The sequence below is a fragment of the Coccinella septempunctata genome, chromosome 7 (genome assembly GCF_907165205.1).
Source record: "Coccinella septempunctata chromosome 7, icCocSept1.1, whole genome shotgun sequence".
NCBI classification, from domain to species: domain Eukaryota; kingdom Metazoa; phylum Arthropoda; class Insecta; order Coleoptera; family Coccinellidae; genus Coccinella; species Coccinella septempunctata.
Genome location: NC_058195.1, coordinates 24,981,153 through 25,002,003, shown reverse-complemented (window position 1 = coordinate 25,002,003; position 20,851 = coordinate 24,981,153). Strand labels below are relative to the sequence as shown.

The 20,851-nt window shown below is 38.1% G+C and overlaps 1 protein-coding gene across 1 annotated transcript in view; it reads left to right on the top strand.

Moving 5' to 3' along the window:
* The window catches only part of LOC123316425 (dynein axonemal heavy chain 3), a 2,043,583-nt gene that overhangs the window by 90,757 nt on the left and 1,931,975 nt on the right, over positions 1 to 20,851 (top strand). The window lies entirely within an intron of this gene.

Below are 20,851 nucleotides of genomic sequence, written 5' to 3'. Positions count from 1 at the left end.
ATTGAACTTTCTGACCAACATCAATTTCCTCTCGAGTTGAGCCCGATCTTTTGCAAACAATTTCAGATCATCTATATAAAAAAGGTGTGTGATCTGAGTATGATCGTTGATGGAGTACCCGTATGCCGATCTGTTGAGCATACTGCTTAGAATATTGAGGGCCAGGCAAAACCAAGGAGGGCTCAAGCTACCGCCCTGAAAGATTCCTCTTCTAATGTAAATCTCAGTTGTTCCGTAATGGGTTGTTTCTTCGTTCAGTATTAATGTTGTTCTCCACGTGTTAATCATGATCTTGATCATTTCTATCACTCGCTGTTCAACCCTAAAGATCTCCATAACTTCGATAAGTCACGAATGTGGGACCGAATCTTACGCCTTCTGAGAGTCAATCCAGACTACCGCTATGTTTTTATTCCTTTTTTTTTGCGTGTCTGATTATCACATTGTCAATTACCAGAACTTCTTTGCTGGCGGGACTCTTCTCTCTCTCCCTGCACCCGTTCTGCTTCCAAGCCATAATATTGCTTCTTCTCAGGTGATTATTTATCTTGTCAGCCAGCGTCGAAGGATAGAAGGCATATTGGTCATAAGGAGTCAATGTTCTTAAAGATCTACGAAAAAGATTCGCGAAATAATGTTGCTGAGTTAAAAATATCAAAGTGTGAAGGGAGCCTTTCAACTCTGCTGGGTCAAGGGGACCAAATAGTTTCATATGTGAATTCCCTTTCGCACGACAATTATGAATAAATCTTCGAATGTATGCAAAAATTTTCTTAACTTTATTCAAGTTCGCAAAGCTCTCTATAAAATTCAATAAATCGTCCTGGAACGTTTTTACGGCAGCAGCTAAATTTATATTATAGTCCGAGAGCTGACGACAAATATCAGCAAGAGTTTTGTAATGGCCCATAAGTAAATATGCTTAAGTATTGAGGTACATGAGTCAGCACCCACTCGCAAAATCAGGTAGTGGACCACCTGGCAGTAGCGCGCTTTGAAATATGTAAAATTACAACATGCTCTATAAGAGTTTTGTAATTATTGAAAATTGGCAGTACACTAGTTTACAGTACCAAAAAACGTAAGAAAGTGGTCAGACCGCATTCTTGTGGGACACGCCGGGCCAGCACGCCACATAACTTGCTGATATAACGATATTGGTGCAAGGGTTTTGTAATGGCTGAAAACTCATTTACTGCTTAATTGTAGTATACAATTTGATTAAAATAGTCAGACACAGATTGATAGAATAGAACTGGTCAGCAATCGCTCAAAGTCCGGATATCCAGGTAGCGCGGGTACTCGGAGATATGCTTATTTATTTATTCATGGTACAACAAAGACTAACATGTTGTACATTATATTGAAAATTGAATATGCAAAGATGGCGGACAGTGAGAGTGAACTGTACGAACGCTCCGTAAAAAATCATAAAGATTACCCGAAAAATGAAACTTTTTGTGCTCATTGCACAAGAAAAGTTGTTTAGTTTGTGAAATGCATGAAGTGTTCGGGACGCGATTTCACCCAGGATGTCTTGGTCCGTCAGCGAGTGGAAATCTGCCCTATGTGAGCACGAAGCAGCTGAGAAAATGGATGGAGTTCAACCAACTACTCCAACTAGTGATCCATATAACGAAATCGCCTTCCTGAAAATGCTAAATGAACTCTTTGAAAAACACCTTAGTGAATCTCAAAGTAAGAATTATATACTACAGTCCCTGGCCATATTATTAGATTGCATTGATTCGATGCAGAATCTCAATATTGAAATATTAAATTGAATGTATATATTACATATACTTCATCTGTAAATGGTTTTCAAGTATAATATATCATATTCAATAAAAAATATTGATTTATTGATGATTAAACATAAAATTCTAATATTTTGCTGAGCCACCCTGTGTAGCTATGAGAGCTTCATACTATCAATGCAGAATTGTTCGGTTTGCTGCATTCGATGATAATGATTTCATATGTGAATTATCGAAATAACGTCCGAACCAGCAGAATGCAAGACGTCCACTGGAAGACATAATACTGATTCATACTTAAGTACTGATACTACAACATCAAAAATAAATGCCAAATAGAACAATTTAATGAGAGTCGTAGATAAAACTGACATTCTGTGGAAATACAATTCAAATATTCGGCTTTTTCCTCGGGCAATACCAGTAAATATAAAAAAAATCCTCAGTGCGTCTAATAAACTGGCCAGGGACTGTAATTCAAAATAATGAACTACTCTTAGAAAAAATTAAGGTTATCGAGAAAAAACTTGAAGATGAGAAAGTTGAAATAAGTAAACAACAAGAAGCAAAAAATCCGACAACAGGCGATAAGTCTGATAATGTAGCATCATCGAATAGTGGTACAAATCAAGAACACAGACAAATAACACGAAGCTCTGTGGACAGACGCAACGTCAAAATGCTTTCTGTCAATGTCAATACCGAAAATGACTCAAATGAACCAATAACAAGTTCGGCTCGAAAACCGGAAAATTCGTATTCGAAAGACAATAATGAATGGAAGGAAGGCAAATCAAGAAATAAAAAGAATTGCCAATCAAAGGAATTATATGCACTGATACGACAAATCTTTCCTTTGCTGGGGTACGTCGGAAAATATGGATCTATTTAGGAAGGATTGCTGGCAAAAAAGTAGACGAAAACACAGTTAAACAGTATGTTCGCGATGCTCTAAAAACCGACAACGTCGAAGTAAAAAAACTTGCGATAAAAGGTAATAATTCATCAATCAGTGTAGGTGTCCCCGATGATTTATACCAAGAAATAACCAACAAGAACTTCTAGCCTGAAGGTGTTATGATGCAGGATTTTTATTTCAGAAAGATGCAATAAGAATCGCAAAGTCCACTACTCAGAATTAAAATCTAATAAAATATCAATAGCATAATTCATCAGAATATTCAAACCTCACCTATCTTTTCTGAATCTATGCAATTTTTAGGATTATGAGAACCCAGATATATTTGGAATAACAGAACATTGGAGAACAATCGTGGAATTGCAGTCATATAATTTCAGTGCATCAGCTTTCTGCAGGAGCAGAAAATCACACGGGGGGTCTGCTTTGTACTGCAGGGATGGCATGGTATATAAAAGAAGATGTGATATCGAGAACTTAAGTATCAGCAATGTTATAGAATGCTCAGCCATAGATTTATACCCGAAATCAACCAAGACCACAATAGACTGTATTTATAGACCTGATTCCCCTCCATTGGCGGATATTGAACTGTTTTTTGATAGGCTCGTGAAGATCCTAGAGTCATTTGAGAGTGATCGGGCAAGGATTGACATTCTAGGAGACTTCAATAGTGATATACTACAGAAAAGTAAAAATACACAAACCTTTATGAATATCGTTGAAACATACAATGTACATGCCACGATTCTTGAATCAACAAGAGGTACCTTGACTTCCTCAACATGCTTGCATAATATTCTGACAAACATTGATGAATTCGAATCATCAGTTTTTGAGGCTCATTTGTCAGACCACGAAGGTCAGAAAATTGAGATTGTGGACACATCATCATATCATTGCAGTATCCCGTTACCGGGAATAAATCTACAAAAAGACATAAAAAAAGAACAAACTTATATTTTCTTAGGGCTAATTGCGACTGTGTGCCCTCATGTGACTGAAGAGACCCAACCGAGACCTACAGATTCTTCCACACTCCAGGCATGGATAGTCACCAACCAGATCTGGCCACTGCTGTATTCTTCTCGAGTCTCCATTTTAACTGTGCACCATAGACCTCCACTGTGACCTGTCTGAAGCTAGTTGTTTCCAGTTATAATTGGCATTAACTGATTTTAGGGATTGATGTAGTGTATCCTTAAACCGCTTATACTGGCCTCCTGGTTTCCGGGCTCCCTCTGTCAATTCGCCATACAGAGCTATTTTGGGGAGTCTTGTGTCTTGCATCCTCAGAATGTGGCCGCTCCATCTGAGTCGGGCCCTCGTTACTTGAGTCTCAAGTGTTGTACAACTCGCGTGTTGCCAGACTTCTGCATTCGAAACTTTGTGGAACCATCTGATGTGCATTATCTATCTTAGATGACGTTGTTGCGTTTGTTCAAGCTGTTTAATATGTCGCCTGTAGGGCGTCCAGCTTTCGCTTCCGTAAAGAAGCGATGGGAGGACGACTGCTTTGTAAACAGCTGTCTTGGTCTTCAGATTGAGGTCGTGATTTTGAAACACACTGACCTTTAACTTCCGGAATGCCCGTGATGCCGAATTGATACGGTTGTGCATTTCCCTGTCTAGGTTAGCCCTAGTATTTATGAAGCTACCCAAGTATTTGAACTGCTCGACCTGTTCTAGAGTTTCATTCTCCACGCTGATATGTGTTTGAAGGCTTTTTAGTGGACTTACCAGGATTTGAAAATTAGGTCCACCGTACCTCGATTTGGTCAAAAGCCGCACTGGGATTCGGGTAAAAGTTTTTCTGAGAGTGGAATCAGACGATTAACCATTATCTTCGAGAGAATTTTGATGGCCACGCTAAGCAACGATATGCCCCTGTAATTGTAGCAATTTGACGTTCTTATAGAGAGATGACTTGAAGCGGAGCCAATCACTCTCAATGTCGTCGTTATAATCCGTTGATGTTAGGCTATCTTTGACGGCAGCTGTGAATCTTTTTTCTTTGTAGTTTGGAGATTTGAAGGCGCTCTGTTAGATACTTTGGCTTGCGTTGGTATTTTAGGAGCATTGATATTTTCGTTCTTGAGATTACCAGCCTATGATGAGTCCAACACTCCAGATCTGCTCTGGGTTTAGTGACGAACACCTCTTTCACTCTTTCAGATCTTTTCTTCTCACGATCACATAGTCGAGAGTATGCCAATGCCCTGAGCGCGGGTGGCGCCATGTTCCCCTTGAACTGGGTCTCGTTATAAAAAAGGTGTTCGTTATACAGATATTGTGTTCAGCACAAAAAGCCAGCAGACGTTCTCCGTTCGAATTGATGCTGTCTGTAGCGTGTTTCCCTATTATTCCTGGCCTCAGTTCTAAGTCTTGACATCTACCCACACTGGCGTTGAAGTCTCCAAGGAGAATAATTGTTTCCCGTTTTGGGATTTTATTTAATGTAGCAACGAGTGTTTCGTAGAAAGTGTCCATTACGTTGTCAGGAGTTCAAAGTGGGTGCGTATACTGCAATGATGTTCACAAACCTGTTATTCGCTGCAGGAAAGCGAAGGGTGATTAAACGTTCTGAGATGCCAACTAGATTTTCGGTTAGTTTGTTCTACCAAGCTATCTTCGTCCTATCCTTGCAACTATTGCAATGGATGTTCGTTGCAGTTCCTTATCGATTAGGGCAGTACGCCTCTCTGGTCGGTCGGCCTTGGGGTTGTCTAGCGAGGTTCTGACGTTTCATGCTGCAAAAGCTATGTGCTTTTCATTGGTGGTTGTACGATGATTAATAATAATAATAGAGGTCTTTTATTGAACAAAATAAGTTTCATTATCTATTCCAACATTTATAGAGGGCGAGGTTCAGTTCGTTCCGTGTATTACATACCCAGAACGTCTATTCAACTCGCTCAGGCACCCTCCCCCGGAGATCCGAATGGGAGGGTTTTTTACCTCTGGATACAAATTTTGTCCTGTTCGTCCGATCCATCTTTTTGTAGGAGCTGCGTTAGAAGGTGTTTAAAAGCTGCACTGGTAACGCTATCAGTGCAACTTTGGTTGCAGTTTCGACTAGATTACCTTGTGGCACAGATATCCTGAGACAACAAGGTCTGAGACGTAAGTTAAGCAACGCAGAGAGCCATTTCCTGCTCAAGCCAATGGACAATATGTGGACACATATAAGAAAGATAACGACCATTTCATCAAGTTGAGGTATATAAACGATCATACATTGAAATCATTCAACGAGTTACTAACTAAGTAATGGGGAATTCTCCTCAATTTGGGTTATCATTCCATAAGCAAGTTTAAACTGAATAATTATGAGTTTCATTCATGATTTTTCCAAATGCACCGCGGAAACTATTCAAAATCATTCTTCAAATATGGGATTTTAAAATTCAATTCGCTTGATTCCGAGTTTACGATTTGGCAACAGCGGACAATGAAAAAAACAATGTCCGATCAGTTTGTTTATAAAATAACAGCTATTGATTTACAGGCGCCTACTTACTGGCGAGCTTCAACCGGCCATAAAAATCCCATAAAATTTTACGACCTTCCTTGTTCGTCGCAGACTTCATAGACAGTCATCTTTGTCTATCTCATCAAGATAATGTATTTGTGGTCCTTTATTATCAAGGCATATTTCAGTCGATGTTGCCAACTTATGCAATCGACATGAAACGCTTTCAATTTTAAATACCCATTCTTATTTTTCATTTTTGAGTGCTTAAAATAATTTTTTTTGGGAAACGGTTGAAATGGTTATTTCAAAATATGAGGTTTCAAAGATATTTCATAAAAAATACATCATTTTCTTCAGGAGGTGTATTCCCTATTGGAACATCAAACAATGGTAATGACATGTGAAAAAATTTCATCAATCATTACTCATTACTGTTTAGGCAAAATTTCTCAAAAAAAAACATAAAAACTGGAGTCTCGAAAAAACCTTACACTTCTAATACTGAGGTACAAGGTATTGAAAGCCAACTTGATATTCTATATGTAATCTCTAAAGTGAACCCACAGCATATTAGCAAATATAATTATTTGAAGAAAAAATATGACACTGCAATAAGATCCTCGAAAGAAGGATTTTACAGCAATAATGAAAATGGACTAGTAGGTAATCTAAATTGAGAAGTGAACTGCATGGAACGTGTCGCCATCAATCGTAAGAGTAGTAGGTAGACCGGTTTCTGGCTTATTTGCCGTCATCAGTACCTCATAACTCAAATCGATGATGATTTTCACTTCTCAATTTAGATTTCCTGCTAATCCATTTTCATTATTAATACTGAAAGTGTATTCCTTTGTCCTCGAGACCACCTAGCCACCTACTTTATGTGACCCCATTACTGACACTATCATGGTCATTATGGCCAGGGGTCGCTACTAGCTGTCCTCTGTACTAGACATATATTTACTTTCCCGAACGCATTCACCTGCGCTGAAAACACACGATGACATGACGTTTCCCATTTTCCCACACATGTTCATATCAGCACTTACGATATAAGAATCAGAATTTTCTAAAGTTTTCAACGTTGGTGAATTCTACATTTTCAAAGGGGGATGATTTCTTCTTGTAATTGTATTCCGATAATACCTATGAATTACTTTAACACAACCATTCTTCATTAAGATCTCCATACTAGGTTAGTCTCTTCTGCTGTGTTAATGTCCTTGTATATTTCCTAACATGTAGCCGTTTTTTAGCCTTTGAAGAAGAAGAGAACTACTCTTCGAAACGTCGGCTTAGTTGGAATTTCTAATAATAAATACGTCCAAGTTCCTTTTAACCTTTCTTTCATTGATCATACCATAGATGCTACACTAGTCAACAATTATTAATACTCGTAGTACTAGTGCTTCCTTCAGGACACTAAACTTACAGTCAGGATTTTACAGTCACAAAATCAGGACAGCCGAAAATAAAGCAAAAATGACATGGAATATTATTGGAGAGCTAACAGGTAGAAACAGGAAAAACAATCAATATCCTGAGGGCAACCGTCAACAACTAGTAGAGAAATAATCAACATTTCACCAAGCCAACAACCACATTAGAGTCCAGTCAGCCAACATCGCCTAAAAGAATACAACAAACAAACCTGGAAAAATCATTCCTCATGTTTGAGGTGAAAGAACCAGAAGTAATCAATGCAGTTAAACAACTAAAGGATAAAAAATCCTTCGGACATAACCAGATCCCCATGACAGTTATCAAGAGTAGTATTAACTATATCGTGAAACCGCTATGTCCTATAATCTTTTCAATCAGGTATTTTTCCTGACGATTTGAAAATTGCAATTGTAAAACCAGTCTTCAAAAAAGATTCAAAGGAAGAATTAGGAAACTACAGGCCAGTTAGTTTACTAGGACATCTTTTGCTAAAGTATTTGAAAAGATCCTGGCTAATCGATTAATGAACTTCTTCCAAAAGTTTAATGTTGTTGCTAATAAAGCAATTTAATAAAGTTGGATTCTTCGGGGAACCCTGCAATAATACGATATTCGAGAGTTTGGGACCGATAAGTTCACCTGAATATGGATCAATTAGAAAAATATTCATCTCCTGTGTCAGAGATCACAGGAGTTCTTTGATAGGTCCAGGGACTTTTATGGCTAGGAGAGTTCTTTCGGGGAGGTCAAACCGAACAGAGTCATAAGCCCGCCTAATATCCAAGAATTCCACAATGAGTACTTCATTCCTTGAAAATGAGTACTTATATTGAGGTTTTCAAAAATGATAAAGTGATCTCCCTGATCTCCCTTTACGAAAAAACCGAACTGGAGCTCTCGGCAGTTAACTGTTGGCTGGTAAATTTTCTCTAATCTGGTGGCCAACAGAGCCTCCAACACTTTCAAGATACAAGAAGTTAAGGCGATGGGCCGGTAGCTAAGGGGATCATCCAGCGATTTACATATTGGCACGACAACTGTGTCCTTTAGTGACAAAGGTATATGTGGGCATATAAATTATTGAAGATCTGGATCAGATATTGCTTAGCTTTAATATACAAACACTTTAACATATCATAGGTGATACCATCCTTACCTGGGCAAGATTCACTTTTAGATTTAATGCAAAGAGATAGTTCATCAAGGGTGATGGGCGGAAAAGGTAAAGGGGAGTATATTTCCGGTATATTCAGATGATGAGTGCTTATGTTGTAAGAAGGACACAATCGATCGATTAGTGCTTGACCACAGTTGGAAGAAGAAACACGGGCTGGAGGGGGCGTACAGCCATATTTGAATTTAGCTATATCTGACCATTATTCCTTTCCGTTGTAGGCCGATAAACTCTCACAAAACGTTCTGAATGATTCACGCTTAGCCTGGCGAATTTTGTACTTATCCGCAGCTTGGATATTTTTAGCATTCAGGTAATTTTCATTAGAAGGATCTCGTAGATAGTTTTCGAAAGTCTCAGATCTTTTTTTTACCGCTTCAGAAAGCTCATTGTTCCACCATGATTTCCTATAAGAGGTTGGCTTGGGGGGTCTCTTCTTAGGAATAGTTGACTCTGCTGCCTCCTTAATGAGGTCAAAAAATTCTTTAAGAGAATTGGGGCTCTGATGTTGAATTTTATCGTTGATGACTTCCTGATATTTACACCAGTCAGTCTGAGTAACATCGTATTCTCGAGTAGAAAAGCGTCTGCGAGGCGAGGGGCAAGAATGCTGAGAGGACCCTATTACTGTTAACATCGGGAAATGTTCAGAAGATCCAGGGTCAGCCACCGCCCTCCATCCGGAGGTGGTCCTGAGGTCGCTAGAACACAAAGTAAGATCGGGAGCACTTTTGTTTTTGCCAGGAGCAGTGACTCTGGTAGGGGAGCCATCGTTTAAAATACATATGTCTTTGGAGAGAAGAAGTTCTGCTACTATTTTACCATTTGGGGTAAACATACCTGAGCCCCAAGAAGGATTTTGGGTGTTTAAATCCCCGCAAATACTAAAGGGTTGAGAGATATTACCTGTTAAATTGTTCCAGAATGTTATAGGCAAGTTGATATGTGAAGGAATATAAATGTTAATAATTGTGAGGTTCATAAAATTCAATTGAATTCCCTGGAATTGAACCATTTCGGGAACTCTAATACTATCCAGATTAAGAACCGAGAAGGAAATATTTATTTTTATTAACGAGGCAATACCTCTACAAAGTGAGATTCTATCTTGCCTTACAATATGAAATCCTGGAACCTTGAAATTCAATGAGTCATTAAGCCAGGTCTCAGACAGCAAAACTATATCCGGTGAATACTCCTCAATAAGTGACCTTAGATTATCGTTAGTAGACAGAACAGATCTGATATTCCACTGTAAGATCTCGAACACGAAAAATTATAAACTGAAAACGGAAATAAACTTAAGTAAGCTTAGAGGAGGAGAACTAACAGATGGAATGATTAAGGGATAGATTGAGAACTTGGTAAGATATCACCAGCCCCCCATATTAAAAATGTCATCGTCTGACAGATACGTGTTTGATTTTAATAGAGCTTGGTTTGATTTGGACTGAGTTACCGTTCGAGCTGATTTTCCATTGTCTGGCATGGGCGATAACGGAAGGGAAAGACTAACCAATTGGGACTCATGGAGCTCATGGTCGTATCCTGGGGAATTCTGGTTTTTCCTCCTTTTTTCCCTAAAGCTTCGAAATAAGATGAAGCTGGAGTTGGTCTAGGGTTAATTAAATACCTTCTATTGTGTACAGAAACAATCGTGGAATCTTGTATTGTATTAGTCACTTTAGAAGGAAGTTGAGGAAATAATTGTGAACGTAGTTGTGGAGTAGAGGACGGATAATCCTGAGTCAAGTTTGCGTTATTAGTTTTGGGAATGAGTTTGACAGCTTCAAAATAGGAGATATTCTCTACCGCTATTATCTTATTAATTTGTTTTTGACGAGCAACCTCAGGACAGTTACGATCCGTTGATGCATGGTTCCCAGAACAGAAAACACACTTTGGATTACTAGGATCAGGGCACTCAATTTCATCGTGATTACTTCCACAGTTTCTACAACGCATAGAGTCCACAATATCCTCTTTTGTAATTTCTGATCCCACATATTTGATTACTCCCTTACTAGTAACCATCCGTGAGGGAATGAAAACATCAATATATCTTTATCATTTAGGAAAGGGTGTTCATTAATGAAATTGTTTGCCCCATCGGGGAAGTCAAATTCTATCGATATTTTTTTCTTACCTCTTTTCGAGATATTTTTTATCCCCTTAACCTTAAGATGAGCTGCTAATTTTTTGGCGAGGTTCATTGGGTGCATGTTCCCAATATTTCCAGAAAATTTAGATTCCACTACAACCATAAATGGACCGAGATCTGTTAGGTTATATTTTAAATTGAGCCTAGACTTATTTGTCTGAGAAGGTTTTGATCGTTGAGACATAATTTGAGAGATTGACTGTGACAGTTCTCTATCCTCTTTACTCACCTCTAAATTGGCAAGAAATGATTCTGCTATGGAATTTACCTCCCTTGACAAGATAGTTAATTAAGCAAGAGAGAAATTATCTACAGTTGACTCTACAGAATCTTCACTGATGGTGACCCCCCCGAGTTCCAATCCATTAAAGACTCTTAACGGCTTCAAAGATAACACCTTTGTTAGTGATCCCAATAATTGCCTAGCTCACTTAAATCCGGGGTACCGGTAAAACACAGATTTAGTAGGGTATGGAATTTATTATTCACAAGGATTTGCACTAATATTAATTGTTACAAATTGATTTTTATAAGGAAATTCAGAACTACACGTGGTAAGGACGACGGTTAACCTCCGAATTCTGTATCAAAACTTTTTTACCGGCTATCAAATAAAGAGTATTCCGCAATAGTAGTTCGTGTCGCTAGTGTCTTCCATTTTTTTGTGTATAAGACGTTCTATTCCTCTTCTTTGTCGTGAAGGTCGTGGAAATATAATTAATTAACGACAATTTTGTTAGGACTTCATTCTTGTAGAAAAGCGTCTACAGCTGATGTTCAATTGGACAATGTTCTCTCTTAGAGTTCTAGGGTACGACTCCTGCCTGTGCAGTGTCTAATAAACTGCCAGTCTGCGCCTGACATGCGCAACATATTAATATTACAACATTTCCCTTTTTATTTTTTGAAGGTTTGTGCTAATATTCTCTATACAGTTTATTATAGTATGTAAACTAAAATTATTCCTCCTAACCTATCTAACTAAATCTATTATAAAATACATATCGATCTGCTAGCATTTGTATGCGTAACATATTCTATTTATTCAGTTTGTCTGGTTTCTTAAGTAATAACTTAATAACTTAACTTGTCCCTTAATGGGCTACTACAAGGTTCCAAGTTTGTACAGTTTAGAATCTGTGATTTATTTTTGTCTGTTATATTTTCGTCAGCTGGATTCTGTAACCTATTTTCCCTAAAATCTGTTGGAGGTTCAGCACTTGCATCTTCCTGTTGATGTGGCATATCATTCCACTTTTCAACTAACTTTCTGTGAAAATGCAAATTGCCTTTCCTCTCCTCAGAAGTATCATACATCTTGATATTCTCTCGATTCACAAATTCGCTGTTATGCTTCTGACTTCCAGTAGCTCCGTCATATCTTTTAAGAATCGTATATTTCTAACTACAATTGCTCCACTATGAAGTTCAACTCTATACCCTCTCAAACTTACTTTTCCCAGAATATCACCTTTATCCCATATCCTTGTTCTGAGATTCTGTACAAATACATTTTAAACAGTGAAAAGTCTTGAAAACACTTCTATACTTTTGGAACCATATATTTATATCATACAGGTGACATGTTTCGGCCTTTTTCGGCCATTATCAAACCATGAATATCTTAAATGTAAAGAACAATGGAAAATGAAAAAGACGCAAATAGAAATGTATATATTACATATAACATTTCTATAAACATAGCGACACTACAATCTCTGTATTGTGGTTGAATACAAGAAGAGTCCAAACCAGTGCTTTAGGTGCCAAAGGTACGGACATGCACAAAACAAATGCTCCTTCCCGTGGAGATGCGTTAAGTGCTCAGGAAGCCATAGCAGCAGTGACTGCACACTCACCAGAAAAGGTGAAGAGAGAAATGTCACATGCGTCTTATGTGGAGAAGAGGGCCATTCAGCTAGTTACAAAGGATGTAGCGAGTTCAAGTTGGTGACCAGAAAAAAGAATTCCCGAAAATCAGCTGAACAGAAAAAGAAGGTAACAAAATCAACAACTACTGAACAGAAATTCAGGAAGTAGCGAAGGCCAAACCTACAGAGCAGGAAAAGAAGAGGAAGACTCCAAAATCCGTTCAAAAAAAAGAAGAACTGAAGAAGCTGACAATTAAACAGGCTGTGGACAGTCAACAGGAGAAGAAAAAGATATCTGAATCAGCCGATGATTTAGATATCTTCACGGAAAAAATTTTCAACGAGATAATGTTGAAAATTGAGAGGGAAATGGAGAAAAAACTCCAAGCATTATTTAGTAAACTGAATTAATGGACCTTACGGATATTAAGAAGAAACCCCTCAAGATAATCTCGTGGAACATAAACGGAATCAACACTCGGAAAGCCGAGATAGAAGAAATAATATCAGAGAGAAAACCTGATATTATAGCCCTATAGGAAACAAGAATAAACCGGAACAGACGACTAAATTTCATGAATTACGAAACGTATAGATCTGACAGAATTACAAACACCGGAGGAGGAGTAGCAATATTGGTGAGAACAGATCTGAAACACTACGGCAACATGGCGACGAATACGGATAGAAGTGTTTTGTTCACTGCTGAATTAAATGAATTACAAAAAGAAGCTCTTATCGCAATAATTGTTTCAAAAAGTGTACCAACGGGCATAATGCAGAGTGGTAATATTGACGATACTGAAATCTTTCAAGATTCAGTTGATGCTCCGGACGATAACCTCAATGTAAACATTGTTAAATTGCATAGTGATTTGAAAGTTGCAAAAACAAAAGTTGAGTGTCTTCAAACTATAAATGAAAAATTGGAGGTAATAATTAAAGATGAAGATACTATAATATCGTTACTGAATGAAAAACGAATATTGCCCAAAACAAATACAGCGAGTTTCTTGAGCACTGTTGCCGGCTCGTACAAGAAATCCTTGAAAGTCAATACTGATGGAAAAAACGGTGTTGAAGGAGTAAATAAGGAGAAAAGTAACTGTGGAGGAAAGAGTGTGCCTCCTGAACTGAAATCTATTGACTTAAGAGACAATACTGACAGTATTCCAGTGCAGAATGAAAAGGTCAAGAAACAATCTAGAATTGTGTGGGGAAGTGGCTCGACGTGTACATCCGATACAACGTTTGCTGCAGCAGTCAAGAGGATATGGTTGCATGTTGGTAAGGTTCATAAAGACGTATCTGAAGACCAAATAAGAATGTACTTGAAAAATAAATTTGACAATGACGAATTCATTGTTACCCCATTGCAAGTTCACAACGAGGCAACTAGCAGGGCTTTCAAAGTTGGTGCTGACATATCCCTATCTACCCAACTAATGGATCCTTCGACATGGCCAACTGGTATAGCAGTAAAAAGGTTTCATTTATTTCGAAAGTCTAAAGAAACAGCCAAGCTTAACTGATGAACCAAGCAAAATAGTAAAGATTTGTCATGTGAATGTTCAATGCATCACAAATAAAATTCGCATGCTTGAGGTATTGGCTGAAAGCGAGACATTGGATCTGATTTGTATAACCGAACACTGGTGTAGTGAAGATAATGTTCAGTTCATGAACATTCCAGGATACAATATTGCAGCAACTTATCTAAGGACTGGAAAGATTCGAGGAGGTTCTATGATATATGTTAAGGATGATATTGATGCGCAAGTAATTGGTTGTAAGAATGTGGCTCAGGATGTTCACTATGAATGTTGTGCTATTAAAGTTAGAATAGGGAGTATTTGTTTTTGTATTGTTTGTGTATATAGATCACCAGATGGTGATTTCAAGTTATTTTTAGACAAATCTTATAATTTGTTGACTAAATGTATTAAAGTGAGCAGGCATCTGGTTTTCTGTGGTGATTTTAATGTTAAATTCTTTGTAGATGGCGGAGAGAAGCAATTATTGCTGGAACTATTAAATTGTTTTGGTTTGAAACTGACATCGGTATCACCAACTAGAGTGTATTATGATAGTCGTGGAAATTTAAAGGAACAAAAGTTAGATTACTTGTGTACTAATATTGCAATTGTTGGTAAATCTAAAGTTATACAGCCTAATCTTGGTGATCATTTCGCGTCAATCTGTATGTTACCGGTAGTTGGTTCTAGATTCAATGGGTATAATAATGCAATTAAATACTTGGCAATAGACTATACCATGGTGAAATCTGCACTCGGCGAAGATGCATTAAATGGAGTATATGCAGCTGACGATGTTAATGAAAAATATAGCTCATTTATGGAGGTATTAAACTGGGCGGTTCAAACAAATTTCACTGAACGATGTAAAATTAATAAAACTAACAGCTGGGTTACTAACGAAATAAGGGATAGGAGTAGGGAGCTTAAGGATTTGTTTTGGCTTTCTAGAAATCTGGGGGATTCTAAGATGCATGACTTATATAGGTGCCGTAAAAGGGAATACAATTTGCTTCTTGACTCAACCAAAAGAACCTATAATAAAAGAATTCTTATCCAGAGTGATAACGTTCAAAAGAGTATTTGGAAAATGGTGAATTCAGAATTGGGGAGAACAAAGTCTAATAATGGGTGCAGTATAATTATAGAGGATAAAGGTCGATTAGTCTCTGAACCGGCGCAAGTGGCTGAAATATTTGGACAGCACTTCTCTACAGCTGCAAATTTGGCACTAATATCTAAATATACGCAATTGTCCAAAATCTGTACTACCCCTCCTGCTTCTTGTGTGAATAGTATGTTTGTAACGCATGTTGGGGAGAGTGAAATCATGACGGTTATCCGGAAAATTAAGAATAAAAATTCATCTGGTACTGATGGGGTAACAATTAAACTATTGAAATCTTTGTCTGATATATTGGTTAAGCCTATAACACATTTGATGAATTCAATATTTGATCAGGGAATATTTCCAGATGCACTAAAGGTCGGGCTTGTGATACCTATTTTTAAAAAAGGTGAGAAAGGTAATAAAAATAATTATAGACCGATCACGCTGCTGAATGTGCTGAGCAAAATATTTGAGCGCATCATTTATGATAAAATTGTAAAATTTTTGGAACACAATGACATTCTATCAACCAGTCAACATGGTTTTCGCTCTGGAAGGTCGGTTGAGGGTGCTGTGGTTAGCTTTATTGAGGATGTTCACATTAGGCTGGACCGCGGTGAGTATGTAGCAGCTCTCTTCTTCGACTTATCTAAAGCTTTCGATAGCGTTGATCTGAACTTCTTGCTCAGCAAGTTGTATTGTTGTGGCATCCGTGGTAGAATGTTGAGCTTACTGGAGTCCTATTTAAGATCAAGAAGCATGCGTGTGAAGGTAGGTGACAGCGTGTCAGGGGAGTATTTTCCGGATTTGGGAGTACCCCAGGGATCTGTACTGGGACCACTACTCTTTTTGATCTTTGTAAATGAAATACCTCAATACTTGAAAAATTGTGTTGTAATTATGTTTGCCGATGACACGTCGGTGTTGGTCTCGGCGTGGTCCCTTGAAGAATTAGAATTAGCCCTTGTTCTGGTATTGGAGGAATTTAAGGTGTGGTGTGCTAAAAATAACATCATTATAAACATAGAAAAGACTCTTTGCATGACATTTGGAAATAAATTGAAGAAAGATATAAACTCACCAGGTGGGGTACTGAGAGCTATAGTTATATAGTTATATAGTGAGAAGGGGTTACAGTTCACTGCGACCTTAAGGTCTATTGTGCCCTATGAAAAATTCAAGTCAAGCTTGAGGACATTTCTGTTGTCCAAGGCATTTTATTCAGTTAATGAATATTTTGATGAATGTATGAGGCAGGGTCAATGATCTTTTTAGACTTCTAATGCAGTTGGTTGTTTACAATGCAGTGTTTGTATCTATATATTCTGTTTTTTATATTTGTTTGACGTGTACATCTGGAAATGCAGCTACAGTATAAATAAAGATGATTATGATTATGATTATGACTTTAAAAGTAGATCCGACGAAATTGACGATTGCCGAGTTAAATCGTCAAAGAGTCGAAATTACCTCGGCATATAAGCGACCACCAAACAATTTATTGGAAGAGGAGATTAACAACATGTTGGAAGGGACAAACCCGAAAATCTGCATCGAAGTTTTCAACTGTAAATCCCCATTATGGAACAGCAGAGCAGAGAATAGAAATGGCAAAAAAACTAAAGGTTTTCGCCGAAAAACAAAATGCCATTGTGATTGGACCAGAGTTACCGACATATCTTGCTTTTGGTATAGGAATACCAGATGTAATAGATATCGCGATATTGAAAAATATAACTCAAGAATTCTCGATTGAAACTTTGGAAGATGGAACCTCAAATCACAATCCCGTGGAATTGACAATTGGAGAAGAACCAAGGGAAAAACCGAGGGAAATAAGAGAATATACCAATTGGGTTAAATACAGCCATTTAATACAATCGGAACTAACAGAAATTCCAACAATAAGCACTCCAGACGATCTGGAATGTGCGGTTGATAAACTGGAAGAGATTATATTGAAAGCCTACGAAAAAAGCACGAGAAGAGTGAAGAGACCAGCACCAAGTCATCCGCATGGCGATACGCCTAAATAAGTAAAAGATCTTATACGAAAAAATCGAAGACTCAGAAGAATATATGGGATGAATAAAAATGATCTGAATAGAAGGAACCTCAACCGCCATAGCCAAGTTCTGAAAAATGCCCTGATAGATCTAAGAACAAGCAGATGGAACAAAAGAGTTCAAGAACTGAATACAATTGATCATTCTGCATGGAGAATGCAAAAAAGGCTACGGGGAGAAAAGACTAAAATTCCACCCCTACACGGAGAAGAGCGGATGGCGTATACCAATACTGATAAGGCAGATGCATTGGCGGACTCGATCGAACGAGAATCGAGAATAAATTACAGGATAGACGATGATAATGAAGATCTGGAAGAACTGGTTGAAAAAAATGATGGAGAAATGGATGAATTACCAGCTGCTGCTGAAATGAAAAAACCAACATCGCCAAATGAAATCAGGGAAATAATCAGAAATTTGAAGAAGAGGAAAGCTCCCGGAAGCGATAAAATAACGAATGTTTTGTTAAAGAAATTACCTAGAAAAAATAGAGCCGCTAACAAATATCGCGAATGGAATTATGAGGACAGAACACTACCCAGAAAAATGGAAAACAGCGGAAGTTATAGTGTTCAATAAACCATTCAAAGAGAAAAAGTTCCCACAAAACTATAAACCGATAAGTCTACTGTCGGCGTTAGGAAAAGTAGTAGAAAGAACTATAGCCACGAGGCTAAATGAGGAAACCGAAAATCTGAAACTAATAAAACCAGAACAGTTCGGATTCAGAAGAGAGCACTCAACAGAGCAACAATTATTAAGGCTCACAGAATACATTACAGAGGGATTCCAAAATAAACATGCTACAGGTCTTGTTTAACTAGACGTCGCCAGAGCATTCGACAGAGTATGGCATGAAGGATTAATATTGTGATAGACTTTTCGTACTCTGGCAGCTCCTTACGGTTGCTCGGGCGCCAGTGGGGCAATCAGTCAAACCCCACGTCTCTCACAGAATCCCCAAAGAATTGGAGAGCCCGGGTAGACTTGAGTATCAGTGGAGAAGGGTATCGATGAAGACTAGGGCGGTAGCGTCTTCTACGTGTCTGCTTTTCAACGGTCTTTAGGCGTCAGAAAGAGTACTTACCTCTTCTAACTAAACTCTTAGATGAAACTGATTTAATAAATAGACTCTCACTGGCAAAATAATTGGCAACAAAAATAAATGTTCAACTATTTATTTCTATTAAAATAAACTGTACACAAAAGAAAATAGACAGGTACACTAAAGCGTGGACGTCAACGGCTGTGTCTGGTCGGCGCTGGACGGCTGGCAAAATTTCACTTCAGGAAAATGGACGGTTTCGGAAATATTCGGAAGTAAGTCAAGTCTCAACCAAACTAAGTGCAACGAAACATGCACAGTTTCGGAAAAATATACGGAAGTAAGTCAAGTTTCAATTAAACTGAGTGCAAAGAAACATGCACGGTTTCGGAAAAATATACGGAAGTAAGTCAAGTTTCAATTAAACTGAGTGCAAAGAACGGTTTCGGAAAAATATACGGAAGTAAGTCAACTTTCAATTAAACTAAGTGCAACGAAACATGCACGGTTTCGGAAAAATATACGGAAGGAAGTCAAGTTTCAATTAAACTAAGTGCAAAGAACGGTTTCGGAAAAATATACGGAAATAAGTCAAGTTTCAATTAAACTAAGTGCAAAGAACGGTTTCGGAAAAATATACGGAAATAAGTCAAGTTTCAATTAAACTGGGTGCAAAGAAACATGCACGGTTTCGGAAAAAATATACGGAAGTAAGTCAAGTTTCAATTAAACTAAGTGCAAAGAAACATGCACGGTTTCGGAAAAATATACGGAAGTAAGTCAAGTTTCAATTAAACTAAGTGCAAAGAAATATGCACGGTTTCGGAAAAATATACGGAAGTAAGTCAAGTTTCAATTAAACTAAGTGCAAAGAACGGTTTCGGAAAAATATACGGAAATAAGTCAAGTTTCAATTAAACTGGGTGCAAAGAAACATGCACGGTTTCGGAGAAATATTTCAACTAAGGCAAGACACAATTGAATGAAAAGTACGAACGGTTTTAAAAATAATCAACGGAATTCAGTCAGGTCGAAATTTGAAAACACCAGTTCACCGGGGTACGCCCTCTATCTCTGTCTCGGTGGTTTGTCTATGATCCGGTGTCCTTCGGTCTCTCTCTCTCTCTCGGTGACCTCAAGCGGGCTGGCTGTCAAACAGCGGCCACAGAGTCCGGCGGTGAGGGTATTTGACGGTTATGAAATCCCAACTCTGTGCTCGGCGAATCTAACCTATAATTATAATTAAAACGGTTGGAAATCGGGATGAAGCGGTCAAATATTCAGGAATCGGAGAAATCAGGGGGGCCCAACGTCCTCCTGGGACCCAAATGTCACCCTACGGTAACGGAAAGCTATATACAGCAGGAAATGCTCAATCTACGGTTAATTCGGATTTTCAGCCAAGCAAAAGTCTAGAGAGAATATTATTCCATAAAGGTGCAATGAAGCGGTAATAATTTCAACAATCACTTGCCTTAGATTTTCCTTTGATTCGTAAGTACGGTTTTACTTTGCACACACTCCACTCGTTCACCTCTCAACAACGATTGTCTCTTTTTTTTTCTTCACCTTCCAGGGCCGCGAAGAAATATCCCCTCTCTACTCGGAAAAACTCTCCCCCCTATGGGAAACTCACCAATCCATTGGATAAAGCAAAAATGATACGGTTATTCAATTGGCCCAGAAAAAGACAGAGGCAACGGATGAGAAGGAAAGTAGAAAAAGTTATGAGAACTTTTTCAGAGCAAACAAAAAATGGTGGAACGGAAAGAATTATTAAAATAAATGAATTCTGAAAACATAAGAGATACGGTCTTTCCTACTAACATGGACTGACCGGTGGAAAACTATGAACTAACAATTATCGGTAAGGCTCCTTTCAATCGTAACACACAACTATTGTTATCGGTACACCCCCTATGACAGTATTTCGGTTTTCTTCAAAAATATCTCGGTTATCAGGCATTATTATGCAAGTATCGGTTGAAAAATTTAATTTTTTGTGGCGGAGCAAAATCTGGTTCGTCACACCCCCCTCTGCCGTGTGCAAGAAAAATAAAACGGAGTTTTATTTTTCTTCTAACCCTCCTGGGTTTTCGGTGTAATTTGCGGTGGCAGCCTGTGAACAAACCAAAGTTGCGGGGTTATTGAACTCGGAACTATTTTCTGGTATTGTGACCTAGTTAGCGGTAATTTGATGGTGGAAACGGTTAGCGCATCCACCATTTCGGTTGGTGAAATAAAAGATTTTTCGGAACGGTATTTATTCAACGGAAATAACAATATTGAAC